This window comes from Eurypyga helias, unplaced genomic scaffold, assembly GCF_000690775.1.
Source record: "Eurypyga helias isolate BGI_N326 unplaced genomic scaffold, ASM69077v1 scaffold11136, whole genome shotgun sequence".
NCBI lineage: Eukaryota > Metazoa > Chordata > Aves > Eurypygiformes > Eurypygidae > Eurypyga > Eurypyga helias.
This window is the reverse complement of record NW_010257232.1, coordinates 12,775-29,919: the sequence shown is the minus strand read 5'-3', so window position 1 is coordinate 29,919 and position 17,145 is coordinate 12,775. Positions and strand designations below refer to the sequence as shown.

Below are 17,145 nucleotides of genomic sequence, written 5' to 3'. Positions count from 1 at the left end.
AAGAAGAAACATGTCAGATTGTTTTGACTCTATGGTGTTAAGTAATGCAAACATAGTAAGAAATGTAACTAGTGAGAAAGTCTGCAAATGGCATATAGATTTAAGAGAGTGTACAGCACAGGTGATAGATCACTAATATGACTTGCTGTGAATAGACTAGTAAATTAGGCAATCGAGTATTGTGAGTTCTGTATGAGATTTTGCAGATAGCAAAATAACACACGTGAAGGCACAGACATTTCAGAGGAGTGATCTGCATTCTTTGCATTGGTGTTTGCTCTGGAAGAAACCAAAGAGATTCCGACTGGAATCTTCCATTGTGGAGGACATTTTAGAGAATTTTTCTGAAACTGTAGACTCTGTAGAAAGCTTTTACAAAAAACCCTGACATTGTGAACAATAACAAATTGCCACTATTAGATAGTATTCAACTCTCTAACTATTAGAAATGATAACTTGGGATTCGGGTAGATTGCAATCAAAAAACAAATGGAATATTAGGATTGATGTGGAAAAACAGTGGACAATGTCACTATACCACTGTATAAATCCATGGTTCATATTCACCTTAAAAACCTCATGCAGTTCTGCAGCCTTAGTTTCAGTAAGGTTACTGTAGCACTGGAAAAGTCTCAGAAAAGAGCAACAAAGATAATCCAAGGTTTTTTTCAGTCTAGAAGAGGGATGCCTGAATGGATATGACAGAAGTCTACAATGCTAGGGATGGCATTGAGCAGGATAGATAAGGATTAACTGTCCAAGGCCTCTTTTAATACAGGTATAATCTTGAATAATGAGGTATAATTGGATTCCATCTAAAAAGAAATAAACAGAGTTGGTTCTTCAAATGAGGCAACAGACCAGAGGAACTAACTGTGAAAGGATTCTGTGAAAGCTAAAAGATTTAACTGAAGGTCAATAAAACCAAAAATATCTCATTCAGTGTTCAACTTCATGAGCTAAAAACAGGTGGGGGCTTGGAGAGTATTAGAAAGCTGTGTGTCTGCCCTTTTCTTACTTTGCCCTGGGCATTCGTTATCCTGGCCTTCTTCTGCCTTGGTAAAACGTGAACAGAGTTTCCCACTACTCTAAGTTATGCAGTCAAGTTTCCCATATTCATGGAAATCAGAGGTCAGGACCTCCGGAGTGCAAAAGATGAGCTTTAACCACAGAAAACTTCCATCCTGATTATCATGTCTCTCCTGTTGCAGTCAGGTTACTAGGATACATTGTCTTTTGATGTGTGCAATACAGTTTCTTTTACATCTAAATTTAAGGTCATACACTTAAAAAGAATGGAAACAGGATACAGCTCAATGTAGGAGTTCTACCCTGAAAGCCAGAGCATATGTTGGGATGTTGAATATAAAATTGAGATTAGAATGTAACATTTGATTAAAAGGATTAATTTTGGTATGTGTAAGTTAAAGTACTGAATAGGAACATAGGTATTATTTTAGGCACTTGTGCAACTACTATTGAAATTCTGTGCTGAATTTTCTTTTTTACAGTTCTAGAAGGGAGGTGAAAATAGGGAGATGATTCAGAGAAGAAAAATAAAAATGATTGTAAGCCTCAAAAATAATTGCTTTAACACAGACATGAGAAGCACTATTCAGTTTATTAAAAAGGAAATTAAGATATGATTTATTCATAGTGAATAAATAAATCTGTGAGGAAGTGGAATATGATCACAGAGAGCTAGTGATAGTCTAGCACAGAGGTTTGATGATTCAAAGTTAAAGGTACTAAAATTTAGATGAGGAGTAAAGTGCAAATTTTCCATTGTGTGGTTAATTATCCTTTGGAAGAAATTGCTTAGAGAGATGATAAGTTTTCCAGCAGTGGAAATTTTTCAGTCAAGATTGGATGTTTTTCTAAAAGATAAGCTCTATTTCAGCCACAGCTACTAGACTAAAAGCAAGAAAAAGATCAAAGAATACACCCTGTGGTATGCAGAAAGTTAAACCATATGATAACAATGGATTCTTTTGAACCTATAATATAGATTTACTATTAATCCAATAAGGTATGAACCCAACTGCACAGAAATTAGGAGGGCTGAGCTACCATGTAGTTGCAACAGAAGCTGAAGTGCATGAGCAATGCCAACCGGTGCTAATGTGGAAGTTAAACTTAGAGCACCTAGTAAATCAAACTACAGTATCCACCTTCCACATGCCTCTAAATTCCCGTGAAGCTTTGGCTCCCATCCAGATCGGAACTGTGCTGGCAAGCTCATCTCTTTCAAATGACACTTTTGAAACAGTAAAGGACTTTGAGCCAATCCTTTTCAGGGGAAAATACTTTGCTCAACTATGCACACCATACTGAAATACAGATACTGAAAAACTGAGTAATGTTTGCTAATATGAAACAAGTAGCTCTAACAAAAACACAGCATTTTGCAGCATATCTCTTAAATGTAAACAGAAACAGTAAGGTAAATACACAAAAAAAGTCTTTACATTTATCATGCTCTTCAACAGATATCATAATGTATTAGAGAACCACAAGTGAGAAAATACATCCAAAACGAATGTGAGATAAAAACTTGATACAAGTTCCAGATCAGTAACACATCAGACAAAACACTTCTGCTGATCAATGAGATGTATATGGAGGGAGCTTACTAGCTGACTTTTATTTAAATTTCTTGAAACAATAGATATCCACAGGACTTCCAACAGAAAAATGTTTAAATATAAAAAAAATCTTAACATTTAGTGTCCCAAAGGAAGATGTCTACATATTTTTCATGTTACCTTTTTTTAATGATCATAATCATCTTGGCTTCAGAAGAAAATGAAACATCTCCAGCTTTACAAACATATTTTTACCTGTTTTGTAAAACATGTCCTAAGGAACAAAATATTGTAACCGTTTCTCAAACTTTTTCCTAGAGAAATCAGTTTACCCACACATATCAAAGTCTAAATGATTTTTAAAAAAATCCACAAGATGAGACTCTAAAACTACATAGAATATTCTGTAACTCAAAAGGGCCAACCACTGTCCTTTTATGAAGTTTGTGGTCATTTCATACAGCATCGATTTTGAGATTTACTTTGTTTTGTATCATAAAACTTTTGCAACTGGTGTTTGAAGAGAAAAATTGTCTTCTTATTACTTTACATAAATGTAAGAAGCATGTTGCTAACCTGACAAGGTCTCTTCTTTTGAGACATGCTTCTCCTACGGTGAAAGTACATTTATACATAATGTAGTAATTAATAATTTACTTATCTTACATGTATAATATCTGGCATATGACATTTAATATGGACCAGGTTTTAAAAAAATAAACAACTTTTATTTCTCTCAAATAAAAATTAGAACAGTATATAAAATATATGTTCATTTTATTTTTTTGGCTTCAAAACGCACACACCACTTGAACTGTTTTTAAAGTAAAACCACAATAAAATATTTTTCATATGTGCTGAAGCATCAGTTCTACAAAATAAGAAATATTACTGATGGTTTCAACAATTATTTTTCGTTTCTTGAAGTTATCATTACAGTAAGTCTTGCAGTACTTACAGCATAGATTTTAACATGCATGGAAATAGTTACTTCTCCATTAACTTGACATAAAATCTGCATCATGTTGTTACACCATTTGAAATCTGATATGCTGGATGCAAAATAAACTCTACTGGCAGATCAACAACCAATTTTAAGGCTTGAAATTAAACACAGATTTAGTTTTAAATGCGCCTCTCTTCCTATATAGTGGTGTAACATATATACCCACAAATTAAATGAAAATAAAACAGTATCACTGCTACACTATCAGTAAAACATCTTCTGTGCAATGTATGTATAATGTCTTTATTATGATACTCTGCGCTCATGACTGAGAATTACAGAACTACAAAGAATATCTAGGGAAGCCTGTCTTCCTTTTGCTTTTATTTTTAAGGTGTTTAACAGACCACTTTTATAATACAATAATGCACAGATTAATCTAGTTAAAGCTTTTTATGTACGTATACAAAGGCAGCTGGTTTAGATGATGATAAGACTGTAAATTTCCTGTCTTGAGTCCAATCTCGCCTTTTGTGATGGGAGGAAGAAAAGAAAAAGATCTCCATGAGATGTTCCCTATAAAATTGTTCCATTACAGCAGGGCAGGGTTTGGAGCCTCCCTTTATATTCTTTCTACAATCGAAAAGGGCATTTCAGGAACGGTGAAAGCTACAGAGGTGTCATGCAAAGATGGTGAATTATCTTTTCATTCTTCAAAATATGCATCAAGATTTAATGTAAAAAGGAGTAGTAGCCCAGCTAGTTTAACTGCCTTCATAAGTCATTGTTTTCAATCATTTATTTTCGTGTATCACAAAATAACTAGCATTTGACTAACACATACGTTGAATCTGTCTGGGCCATGAATTCAGTCCTGATTTAAAGATGTCAGGAAATGGGAATTCTAAAGGCTAATCATCTTTACTGTTAAAATAATCAGCTTATGTGACTTCACCACTTTTTTTCCAGTACTTTTTGAAAATTTGGACACCAGAACAAGACTCACTGCTTCCAAAATCAGTCTTACCAGTGCTGTATAACAAGGTAACCTTACCTCCCTAAGTTTCCTCACTGGTCCCGATTTACTGAAAGAGCATTCATTGTCTTTGCCACAGAAGTAGTGCAACTGTTCAGTTGATTGCATGCTAACTTCTGAAGTTTTTAGAGTAACTGTTTCCAGAACACAGCCCCTCGACTCTACAGGCATTGAATTTTGTGTTTTGTGACTCTACAGTTCTGAATTTTGTGTTTCGTCCACTTAATGTTGCACCTGGGCTTCATGAAGCACATTTGATCTGAGCGGACACACCCTGCCAAGCAATTCTGACCTGCCTTTGAGAACCTGTCCTGCTATTCCACATACTTTGCCATTTCTGAATTTCAAGAGTGACTTCATATTCAAATCCAGAACTCTGACAAAACTGTTGAACATTGCTAGGTTTAGTCACCGCTATACTAGAAACATCCTTATTTGGTGATGTTTCTCTAAATACAACTATGCATTGGTTAGCCTATTTTGAACACACAGCAAGATGGAAGACACAAGCTTTTGGCTGCATCCAGGCCCCCTTTTCACTTGCTTGTTTAATGTCCTATCTTTCTCCATTTAAAAATCGTCAGACCTTCGGAAATTCTTCCTCAGGATCTCATGGAGTGCTGGACACAGCTCCTGGAATATTCAAGTACATTCTGAAACTTTCTGACAGAAACGCATTCAAATACAGCATGCCTCTTCCCCCACCCCACTGCTCAAAGACTGCAGGTTACGGTGGATCCTCCAATAGAAAAGTGTAGAAAATAGCTACTGACTTAGTTGCTGGTGCTAATGTTTGTTAAAAATAGTATTTAAGGTCATCCTAGGGCTTCTTGAGCCACAAGAGAGTTGCAGTGGTGGGGGAAAAAAAAAATTAGCTGCAGGAAAGTAACTTAATACCTAAGCATTTTACTTCTTTCTCTGTAAGTTTGTTAAATGAATTTTACACTGAAAAAAACCCAACCCAAACGTGTCAAAGATGGCTTTGTACTTGTTTTGCAGCCATTATCTCCTAAAGCACCTAAAATCATCTTGATTTCAAACATAAGACAGGGCAGTTTGAAGACTGGTTGCCCAGGATGTTGCCCAGGTACAATAATGTTTTTAAATGGCAGTGCATCAAATACGAATGAAATGAAAGCTAGTGGGAGGTCAGAAATTCATCCATTGTTGTTATGGAAATTCAGGAAACCAGAAGGCATGATGTAATGGAAAAGTAAGAAATGGATAGCTTAATGTGCAGGTCTGTGATAGGATGTCTATGACTGAATAACAGAAAAGAAAATTGCTGTTTGTGGGCAGTTTTGTCATTCCTGTGTATAATAATACCCTCCTTTTAATTATGAGTATATATAATCTGAATGGCAATTACAATATACTTGAAAAAAATAAGACCAAACATACCAAATCAATATATTTTTACACTGAACAAATAAAATAGTATTATGTGATATCCAAAACAAAGTAGGTCAAATTACAGAATACTTTATTGTTATACTAGAAATTATTTAATTGAAATTAATTAATGGAATCAAAAAACTCCTAGAACAAAAACATTGTTTAAGTGGAATCCCAGCCCAAAATATTATTAAAATGTTGCCATTTTTATAAAACAAGAAAGCCATAATAAGTGGCAAAGCATAGAACTGAACTCTTCATTTACACTTCTGTGACTTTTTGATTTTCTGTTGAATTTGACTCTCTCAAATCACAGGCTATTTTGTAATTTTCTGCTGGAAAATACTTCAAAATTTAAATAAATTTTGATAAAGCTTAATGAAAGACTAAGTATTGCAGTATAATATGTATAATATGCTTCAGCAAGACAATTTTTCTATGCTAGTGAACCTCTAAACACTCAGTTTTGTTTTGGTTTAAATAATAGTTCCAATTTTCTGTTTTAGTTTATGTAACATACAGGCTGCAACTTGTTAAGAGATGAATTATGGACAAGTATAATGAGTTATGGAATAATTCCCTGCCCCATTTCCTGAATCTTCTGGTGTTCTTTGGCTACAGCCTGGCAGTATGTAAACCATACAGATTAATATAACTAAAGCCAGTGGAAAATCACAGGCCTCACAAAATCCAAAATGCTCACATTGGACTAAAAACATGCACAGAAGTTGCATGGTTTTAATTGCAGATTAATGCCTTGACCATGACCCTTCACAGCGGGAGAAGTGACGTACATGTTATGACCCAGACACAGTGAGTTTAAATTGTTACTGTATTTTACAAAATAGAAAAGAAATGAGTTTCCAAATAAAAGAATAAGTCTATTATTTTCTGAGAGAACCAGAAGGTTTTGTTAGGCAACCACTGATTCCCTCTTGAAAACTCTCCCACGACACGCATCCGTTCTGTTAGCTTTCTGTCACGGTTCAATCCCAGCCAGCAACTAAGTACCACACAGCCGCTTGCTCACCTCCCCCCTCAAAGGAGAAGAATTGGAGGAAAAGACAAGGCAACTCATGGGTTGAGATAAGAACAATTTAATAACTGAATATAAATGAATAAAATAGTGATACTAATAATACAATACCACTAACACTAATACTAATAACACTAATATTGCCACTTATGTGATGAAAATAATACTACCACTACTACTACTGTGTAATAAAAATAATGGAAAATAAGTTATACAACCACTCACCACCCACCAACCAATGCCAAGACAGGTCCCGAAGTAGCAAGAGCCACAGCCCCAGAACCCGCGAGCCAGACCAAGCTCAAGAGAGAGATCGCACCAGAACCAGAATGAGCCCCAGTGAGCAAGAGAGCGTACCAGCGAGCAAGAGAGCAAGCAAGAAAAGCCAACAAAATGTCCCTTTGGTCAGTTTGGGTCAGCTGTCTAGGCTGCGTCCCTAGGTACAGTATCAGAAACTGAAGAAGTCTATGACTTGATATAAACATTCCTTAGCAACAACTAAAAACATGGGTGTTACCAGTATTCTAAGCACAAATCTGAAACAGAACCTCATTCTAGCTACTGTGAAGAAAATTAACTCTATCCCAACTAAAACAAGCACACTTTGCTTTTCTGTTTCCCAGTAACAGGATTCTACTCTAGAAGAGGTAAGAGTCAATGTAGTTCATGCACAAACATATGAACTTTTACCTCATTGGACTAGGAATAGTAGAATGTTTTTCCCAGTAACTTCTCAAACCTCAAACTTGGAGAGAAGGGAAATGCTGACCCCAAAACCACAGAAAACCTGGCCAAGGTAATATATAATAACTTAACAGTGCAAGTTCTTTTCATTTGTGAAGTTTTCAGTTTAGGAGTATATTTGTTCCCCAGTTGTATCTGGAGAATTTTGTAAACACAATGGACCACATTCTTTTCAAGCCTAGATAAATTTGGGGAGAAAAATGAAAAGATTGTAATGTGGACAAAACCCCCCCAATCCTATTGTGATTTCTATACCAGATCACTGCAACAGACGTTCATCTGTGATTTAATCACATCGAACCATCAGAAACTACTGTTCCTATGGCAAAATGTCGCCATTCAAGTGAATGAATGAGCACTGAGGTCATTCTGAATTTGAGCTCTGGCTGAGGTTTTAATTACCAGAGGCCACCTGTAGCACCTCTGGTAGCCATACTGGAGTTCAGACTTCAGCTCGTCTGGCACAGTGGCTGTATTTACAGAGTAAGTCTTTGACTGTCTCCAACACACACCATAGTCTCCCAGTGACACTCCAGCATGAACAAACTCAGCTTCAGCAACCACCCTAGTCTTCCTCTGCCCACCATGACAGGCTCTTTTAGCATATGCATATTGCTTTATTTAATGCAAAACCCATAATCTGCCACCATTCTTTGTAACAAATGCCACTTTCCTTGGTACCATTTTAGGTCTTCAGCGGTACACTGCCATCAGCTGCCACTATCACCAACAGAGAGGGAATCCCTGAGATGATTTACCTCAGCATCCTTGTTGGTAGGACCATGTCTTTGAAAGTGACAGGCCACATGTTTCTTCAGCCCCAAATGAAGGAAGATTGCTCACTCATTTGTTTGGATCTTGACATACTGAATTTCGGTTACTGTCCTGACCTTGTCTTGCTTTCAGAAGAGATTGCCCTAGAGAACAGATACTTACACACTTGGTAAGTCACAAACAGTGGGAGAGTTGTTCCATTCCATGCTGTCTGGTATTGCAGTGCAGAGCTTTCTGCATGCCTACGCCTGTGGCCAAAAGGTCAGACAACTCCCTCTAGAAATGGTCATGCTAGCTTCTACCATCAAGTAACGAGTAGTTTTGGGGTGAGAACTCCATTGCCACAGTACCTGTAATAGCAGTGTGCAACATCATCATACATATATTCAGCTTGCCTGATGAACATCAGAAACATGGCCAATAGCACTCACAGCTTCACAAAACATCTTCAGTTGTGAGGTTAAAGAACATATTCATATTCCATCTTGTTTCCTGCTCTAAAGGGATAGTAACTAAGTACATAAAAAGACTAGTCTCTTTAACAATCCAGAACCTGGAGCATCATCATGGACACTAGGGTAGGGTACAGTGAGTATGTGCACCACACACAATTCCTTCAGCCTTTGTGTCTTCTTCAGGCACAGAGGACGTCAGTGCCATGTCTATAGCACTATATAGTCTATAGTGCCTATATAAACATTACAACACCTTCAGTGATTCACGCTGACCAGAGAGTTATGTTCAGACATATCATCCTGAGATGACTGATTTTATACATCTGGATACTCTGTCCCCTGAACAAGGCTGGCTGCAGACCTGAAAACCTATAAAAGAGCAGCAAAGTGACCTTTTATAAAGTTTAAGGGAATCATGACTAACTGCTCAATCTAAAACTGCTGCAGTCCTATACTGTCCTGTTGCAAGTGGGCTATGTTCTTAAATTTAAATATTTGAGCCCAGTCACCTACAAACATTTCTTTATATAGGCTTCTACCTCATATTAGCCTTCATCTGCTTTCTTTCCTCCTTTTCCGCCTTCAGTCTCTGGCTGAAGTCATGTGATGCTACATGAATCACAAGCCCTTGAGACAAACCTACCCTACAGTAATCCTTCAATGGTCTTCAAAATGTCCCTTTGCCAGTGATCATTTAGGGCTCATGGTGTTCTTGAGCTATGCTTCTCTCCCAGTTCTGTGCCATCCCATAAAGATGCCCTTTGCCTAGGCAATCTCCCTCCCAAAAGATATCAAATAGCTAAAAGATACCAGTGGAACAAAAAAAAAAGTCCTTTCAGTAAATTTGCTAAATATGGTTAAACTGATTTGCAAGAAAATCAAGCAAACAAGTTTTCAGATATACTATGTGCCAGTACAGATAGGTCAGAATAGTTAGTTGGGCTAATAGAGACCAAAACAACTCAGAAGGCCAAGACATAAATTTAAAAGTGATTCTTGGGTAAAGAGAACAAAAATGCTGTTTCTCATAGAACAGTAAGTAAGAAACTTAAGTTCATATGATTCCTCAAAGAAAGGACATATGTATGTTTTTGTGACCAAAAGGCAGATCAGGTCCTTTGGATCTGTGTAAAAATTACTGGAATTTTTACCTTGTTTTTCAGATTGCTCAGACAACATCAGTCTCAGTCAGATGTCACAAAATCACCACATGTTGCTGGTTTTTTTGGACAGCCAATTCTTACAAATTCCTTCCAGATATTTATTTATTCCTGCTTTCCTCCAGAATCCAGATAGCCTCTCTCTTTGTTGACCAACATGGCGTCCGAAGAACCACCTAAAAGTGCGACGACACTTTGCAGCCCACCCTCTGAAGAGCTCCAAAGGCAGCGCTGTATGTAGTGATAAGAAGGTGAAGAGCTGTGCAAAGCAAGTAGGACTGGTCTACTGAAATCCTTTTGGAGCACTGGAAGCAAGCCAAACCTATTGGATGCTGATCACGTGCCTATTGTCTATGTAAACAGAGCTCAAGCACAGTCACCAAGCTGGCTAGGCCAAAGTTAGAGCACAGGTAACTAGCAGATGCCCATCAATTAATTCTCCCATTAACTAAAGACTACCAATTAGTTTCTAAGACTGTTACCAAAAAGGCTGATCTTTACAAAGTATTTTAAGTAAAAAAAGGCCAGAAAGCATGTAAACTCCTATTTCCAAATACATAAAGAATCTGGAATAAGAATAGGCTCTGAAAACACTATTTCACATTACACTGACTAATGATTTCAAATGCACAAGGCTGTGGGGATGGGAATCATCTGTCTAAATTCACTACTCATCTACAGACATCCTACATTCCTGATAATTAAGATCTAGTCATCTATAGCCAGCCTACGTTCCTGTTAATTGAAATCAAGTCAACAGTGAAGTTGAAAACGTGATCCATCTCACTCTGAATTAGATGCTTAAAATATCAGATGAATCACATCCTAAAAGTGACTGTATTTTCCAGTGATCATAAAGGTAGCCTCGAATGCTCAGCTTAGCTACAAACACCTACTCTGTTTACATTTAGAGCTAGGTGAGATGAATCCCAATCTAGGTATTGCCTTCTATATCTTGGCACTAGCATATGGATACAGTCCCCTCCCCGCCTTTCGCTACTTCATCTGAGGAAAACAAAACATCTATTTTTTAAAAGAACATGCAGAAATTAGAAGGAAGTGAGGATTGAATGAGAAAGAGAAAAGGGACTAGGATTAAAAAAAAAAAAAACCAAAACCTACACAAACAGCACTATTGTTGTGGTGGTTTTTTTTTTAATTTAACATTGATACTTGTAAATCCCAACTGCAGACTTGGGAGATGTGACAAATGCTGCCCCTAATACGCTCCTGACCCTATGTGACAATGTCAGACCTGCCTAAGCAATTTTGGTTTTGCCTAGCACTTGGCTCACAAAGAGAATAAAAGCCTTAATGTTATTACAGCTATTTTATTTTTATGGATCCAACTTGTTTGCAAAACCACTGGAAGTGAATCTGTGGAGGAAATTTGATGAGGTTGAACTAGGAAAACCTGTGCCTATATAGACTGCTGAAGAGCTAGCGCACGACTGAAGTTTCATAAGCTCAGCAGGCAGAAAAGAGAGTGTGATTTGAAACCAGCCAAAGAAGATTTTGCAAGAAAAACAAAATGATACCAATAGTTTATGAAAAACTAAGAGAAAAATGTTCTCGGAGAAATAAAACAAACTTTAAAACTGAGCTTAGTGAGAGCATAGGAAAACAAACATAGATGAAGATACGGCTGTAGCACAGGCACACTTCTGAAACAGCTGTGATTCCATTGAGCCAATGTGGAACACTTAAAGCAATGAAGAATGATGTTCTCCCTTCTTAGAACTCTTGGTAGATTTCAGACACAATCATGTTCTACTTCTTTAGGAAAGCCAAGAACTTGATTATCTACTTTATGATTAGAAAGTTGTAAATCAGATTGAGACAGCTGTGGCAATTGACAATTGTTTTAGAGGTATAGTAGTTACAGTGTCAAAACAGTAGCTCATTAATTTAATTGCCTGCTTTTACGATAGAATATAATCCTGCAGAAAGACAACCAAACATCAGTTATTTTACATTCTTTTCCTCAACCCTTAATTTTTGACATACTATCTCTTCTTTCTAGTTTTTGATGAGTACTACTTTTTTGCCCTTCTTAAAAAAATATATTTATTTATTTCTATCTTGTCTTTCATCTAATCAGCTATTACACTCTTAGGAATGGGTGACCTTCAGAACATTAATTAAACCTCCAGCACACAGAAATTCATGAGAGTTGGTGTTAATGGCCAAAAAATCAACTGGCAGTTACGAATTTTATATGTCTTTTGTGATGAGGAATAACTGTTTGTACAGTATTTTGAGGAGAGAGCTATGCAAGTGTTTCAGAGTTCCCAATTATAATAATAATTTGAGAGTTCACCATTTGCCAATATTTTTTGCCCAGTAAATTTATCATAAAAAGATTTCTTTTTCATGATTAGCACTGGCTAGGTTGTTAAAAAAATACATAACTAAAAAAATGCATTTTTTAAATATTTTTATCCTTTTTTTTTCCTCCAGAAATCAAATGCCTTATTGAAATTTTTTTAAAATCTTGGCTAATACTGGAAGATGGGAACAAGACATGTTCATGAACAGTGGAGAAGAGAGTGATATGAAGAGATTACTTGCCAAGGCTGAGAGGTTAGCCAAACATGTGCCTAGAAATACTAATGGGTAGCACATATTATATCTCACACATCTGGTATTTTCTGAAAAATAACAGTCTACCACTTTGCCAAACTATAGCAAATTTTCTTTTTCATCTTGATCTTTCAGTTCGGTTGAATAAACTCCCTCATATTACCCCACCATATACTTTCATAAGGGAAGAGAAAAGATTTATTGTTAGACACTCTACTAATAAGGTTAGCTAGATTAACTGCAAAGCTGTTCAGTGCTGAAAACACAGTGGCATCATTACTATATATATGAAAATATTTTATATGCACTTACATGTGCTTATTTTGAATTGAATAGCTAAAATATAATATTATGCAAGTCTTGCTAATGTGATATTATAAGAAAAAACAGTTAACTTATCCACAGATTGTAGAAAAATAATATAAATAATATTTCCTACACAGATTAGGTATTTTTGCACCTGCTATTAGATTCCAATAGTTGCCTCTATTCCACATATCTGACAAAACTCGTAACTTCTATGTTAAGTATGTAACTATCGAATTATAATTGTAAGGTTCTACCCACTTGTAACTCTTCCTGGGAAAATCAAAGCAGAGTCAAGAAATAAGTCTCCATATACTAAGAATTTGTATTTGCCATTCTCTGTGAAGTTTGCTGTTCAGGGATATCCATAAATACCAGAGATTTTAGACTTTTTGTATGACTATCATTAAAACTTTTGAGCAGTATCACAATGAGTAAAGTAAGTAAACAAACAGTTAGTACTTGAATGGGCATACTGTAACACTAATACTGTTTTTTTACTTGTCTTACAAAATGTAAAACTACTTTTTGTGTAGTTTCACTTTAAATTAATTAGTATTAGAAGACACATTTTATTCCTTAGGCTAATATGTTCATGTCACTTCTGAGGTTCCGCATTTTAGAATAAAACAGAATAACTTTAATGCTAATCCCAAAATACAATCAATTTCTTAATCCATTCACAGTTTATGAAGCTGGTTTAAATTTTTACAGTACTAGTGTAATTGTAATAACATGGAACATCTCCAATACCATTATAACTTAAGAAAGCTATGTGTTTCCATTATGCAGTTAAAAAATATTGCATCTGTCCTCTATTTCATACAAATTCTGAGAAAAACCTACAAGCCACATCAATGTCTTTGCAAGCGCTATAAATTTGTAATTGGTTCATGCAAAAAAGTTGCTGTGTACACCACCTGTTAAACCACAGGAGGGTTGAGACTGCCAAACAATTTTCATTTGCATAAGAAACTAATAATTTATTTTGAAAGGCTGGATGTTTTTTATTGCAAAATCTTATGAGGAAGGTAACTATTTTTCAGATACCTAAAACCTCAGACCTCAGATATGACAAGTCTCAGACATGAACTGTGATTGACTTTATATTACTGCATAGCAGGGAAGTGTGCAAGCAGTGCCTTGACTGCCTCCTTCTTCTCCTCCAAGCAGAGAAATGTCATACTGCAAACCTTGCATACAGACTGCAAAGAACTCCATGCACACATGCTAGTGCCATTTAAGACTGAAACAGGCTCCCTGTTTCTGTAATAGTTTGGACCTTCATTGTCCACATTCCTGCCTTTCATGCATACTTGGATTTCCTGCACCCTGCTTTGCCCTAAGACCCTAAATTACAACCTCCAGGTTCCTTCCTGTCTTTTCCTGAAGAATCAAACTATACCATACTGTTTATCAATAATATCTACATGAACCTCTCATTTCAGACCCTAGATCTCAGCTCCTGGCAGAGCTTTCCAGTACTTTTACACTGTCTATTTGACTTTCTGCATTTCTAACCTGTACCTTTCTTTCCCAAGAATGCTAGTGCCCTCCACGTACAAAAAGTGCAGCTAGAGATCCACTATTCTTTCCTGCAAGCCAACACACAGCTGCATTTCCCTAACTGATCAATTTGAGCTTCCTGAGAGGAGGAAATAAACTCTGCCTGCAGTGCAGCAGCCGCACTACATCCTCCTGGCTCAGCTCTGCTCGCACTGCAAAGGCGAAGGGGAAGTGATGGTCAGTAGTTCTTGCCCGGCCAAGACTCGCTGCAATACATGCACTTTCAGACCCATAGCTTTGATCACTTAAGACTTTCATTTCCTTGATCCAATTACCTAGAAATAAGTGAGGACTTTTAGAGGGAGTTGGAGAGAAAGAAAAGGCAAGAGGCAAAGTCCAGAAGGAGTATTCCTGTACATTCCTGCCTCTCTGGTCTGTTTGCCACCTTTACGTAATGTAAGCCCAGTACAAAGGGGTCAGCTGCCAGCAACAGAAATGTTTCTTGAACGCACCAGTCTTCCAAAGGTCCTGCCAAAATGCAGCTGTTGGTGCAGAGCAGAACACACCCAGTGTATCCCGCAGCTCTTTCAACCTTTTTCTTGCCTAGTCAATGAGATTTCAGAGTCACATGAAGGATGACCTTCCTTCCCAGCCATCCGCTGCAAGGCGGCATCCCCCGATACGGACAACTGGGAGCTGGTGTTCATGGCCACACTTGGGGCACGTCCTCCCTAGCTCCTGAGCAGCACCATACCCTTTCTCCAGAACGGACCTGGCACAAGATGCAAACAGCTGGGGAGAGACAGCAGGTTTGTCTACCTATGATTCCAAAGTAGGAAAGAAATACAATGCTATGGGATCTTTTGAACTGGAGTAATTCAAAGCAGATATGAAATTAGTGGATATTTCACATGAGGTGTGAGACTTGACTGGTTTCACTACTGTACTCCTGAAATACTGCCAAAAGGACAATGGCTTTCCAGGTACGATACTGAAGGAAGAATTCTGTAACTGACATGGTCCTGCAGAACTCTGTCCAGAGCTCACCCTGGCATAGGTGTACATATAAATCACACCCTTACAGGGAACCAAAACGCAATAGCACAAGGGTTTAAGGGATTAAAGACTTACTCTGGAGACTGGAGTTATTCCTGGCACAGTCACCAGCCCCAACTCGCCTCTCAACATCTCAATTTTATCAAAAAACTGGCCATAATCAGTGTTCAACAGCAGGCAGCACAAAGCACTGTGCACTCCTAGCACACTCTCTTCTCTTCTGATTTTTTTTTTTAGTGAACAGCCCCAGGTCTGTGCAAAGATTCTGCATTTCTAGTAAAAACACCATTGTAAAATGTGACCCACCTCACCCTATTCCTAAAATTTTTCACAGGTAAAATGTAGTCCTTCCCCTAGAAACCTAATACTTCTCAAGCACTACTTTAATAAATCATGTGAAATCTGAAGTAGGTTTCCCTGAGTGAATCAACAGAGAGCTTCATTCCAATTTTGTCTACTCTAGCCCCAAAAGATGCCTAACACAATGCCATCACCAAGCTCACTCATCTGCTGTCACTGCCCGTTCTTAAGCCGATGGGGAGACATGGCAAGAGCACACATGCTACATCTTGTGTTTCACAGCCCTGAGAAGCTTGAAGGTAGGACAAGGAGCCAGACCAGAGAGTCAGCTGCTTCCCAGTGGAGCAATTCCAACATGGGTGCTCTTTCACAGAGTGGAGGGGGAATGGAGAAGGGCAAAAAGTCAGAAGGGAATTTCCCCTACACTAGAATTTTCTCTCCATGAAGAGGTATACAAATACATAGTCTACAGGCACAATTCACAGGATCTGTCAAGTTTGCTTTACACAGGAAGCAACCACTTTTTTAAGTTTTAATGACAATCTAACATTGGTATAAAACCCAGGTATCTTTCAGGTTTTATGGAAGTTTTGTGTTTGCAAATTGATCTTTTATAGAGTCTTGCTGAACTGTGACTCATGTTTACTTTAGCAGACATTCAAAAAATGGCTGCACCTACCAATTATTCCATTTTTTAACTTGGTATCTCAGACATCTATTATTTAAGGCATTTTCTTAAATTTTTAACTTGTGCAAACAATGTATACAAGCTCTGAAGACACACAAACCCTCTGAAATTTGTGCTTCTACATAAATACGCTTGTAGATACTTAAATATTGCAGTCATAAATTTATTTTTCTCTTATTTTGAATGTGTCATGAACACTTGCCTACATGAACAACAAGAATGCCAAAAAATCTCCTAAGTCTGGCCAGAAGTGCAGTATTTATACTTGAATTAAAATGAATTCCATGTGCAAGCTAAAGTAGCACTCCATCAATAAAAGTTCCAACCACTGTCTGTGGTATGGGACCGAGGCATCTCTTTTCAGCTTTATCTGCCGCTAGGGATTTCTTGCCTTACGTAGCTAAGAATCAACAGAGAACTATTTTAAGCATATCTTCAAGTACTCTGTTTAATTTTTATCTAATTAAAAGAACTATTGGAAGTCTAGTGTATGCATGAATACATACACAACTATACATTTGAATTTTCATAACAAAACTTCTTCACATGATGGAATTTTGTGAAGAAAATGTTAC

The 17,145-nt window shown here is 37.2% G+C and overlaps 1 protein-coding gene across 1 annotated transcript in view; it reads right to left on the bottom strand.

Annotated features, from left to right (window-relative positions):
* ARMC4 (armadillo repeat containing 4) overlaps positions 1 to 17,145 on the bottom strand; it is a gene marked incomplete at its 3' end in the record, with an annotated part of 57,235 nt that overhangs the window by 27,747 nt on the left and 12,343 nt on the right. The gene's annotated exons all lie outside the window — the stretch shown is intronic.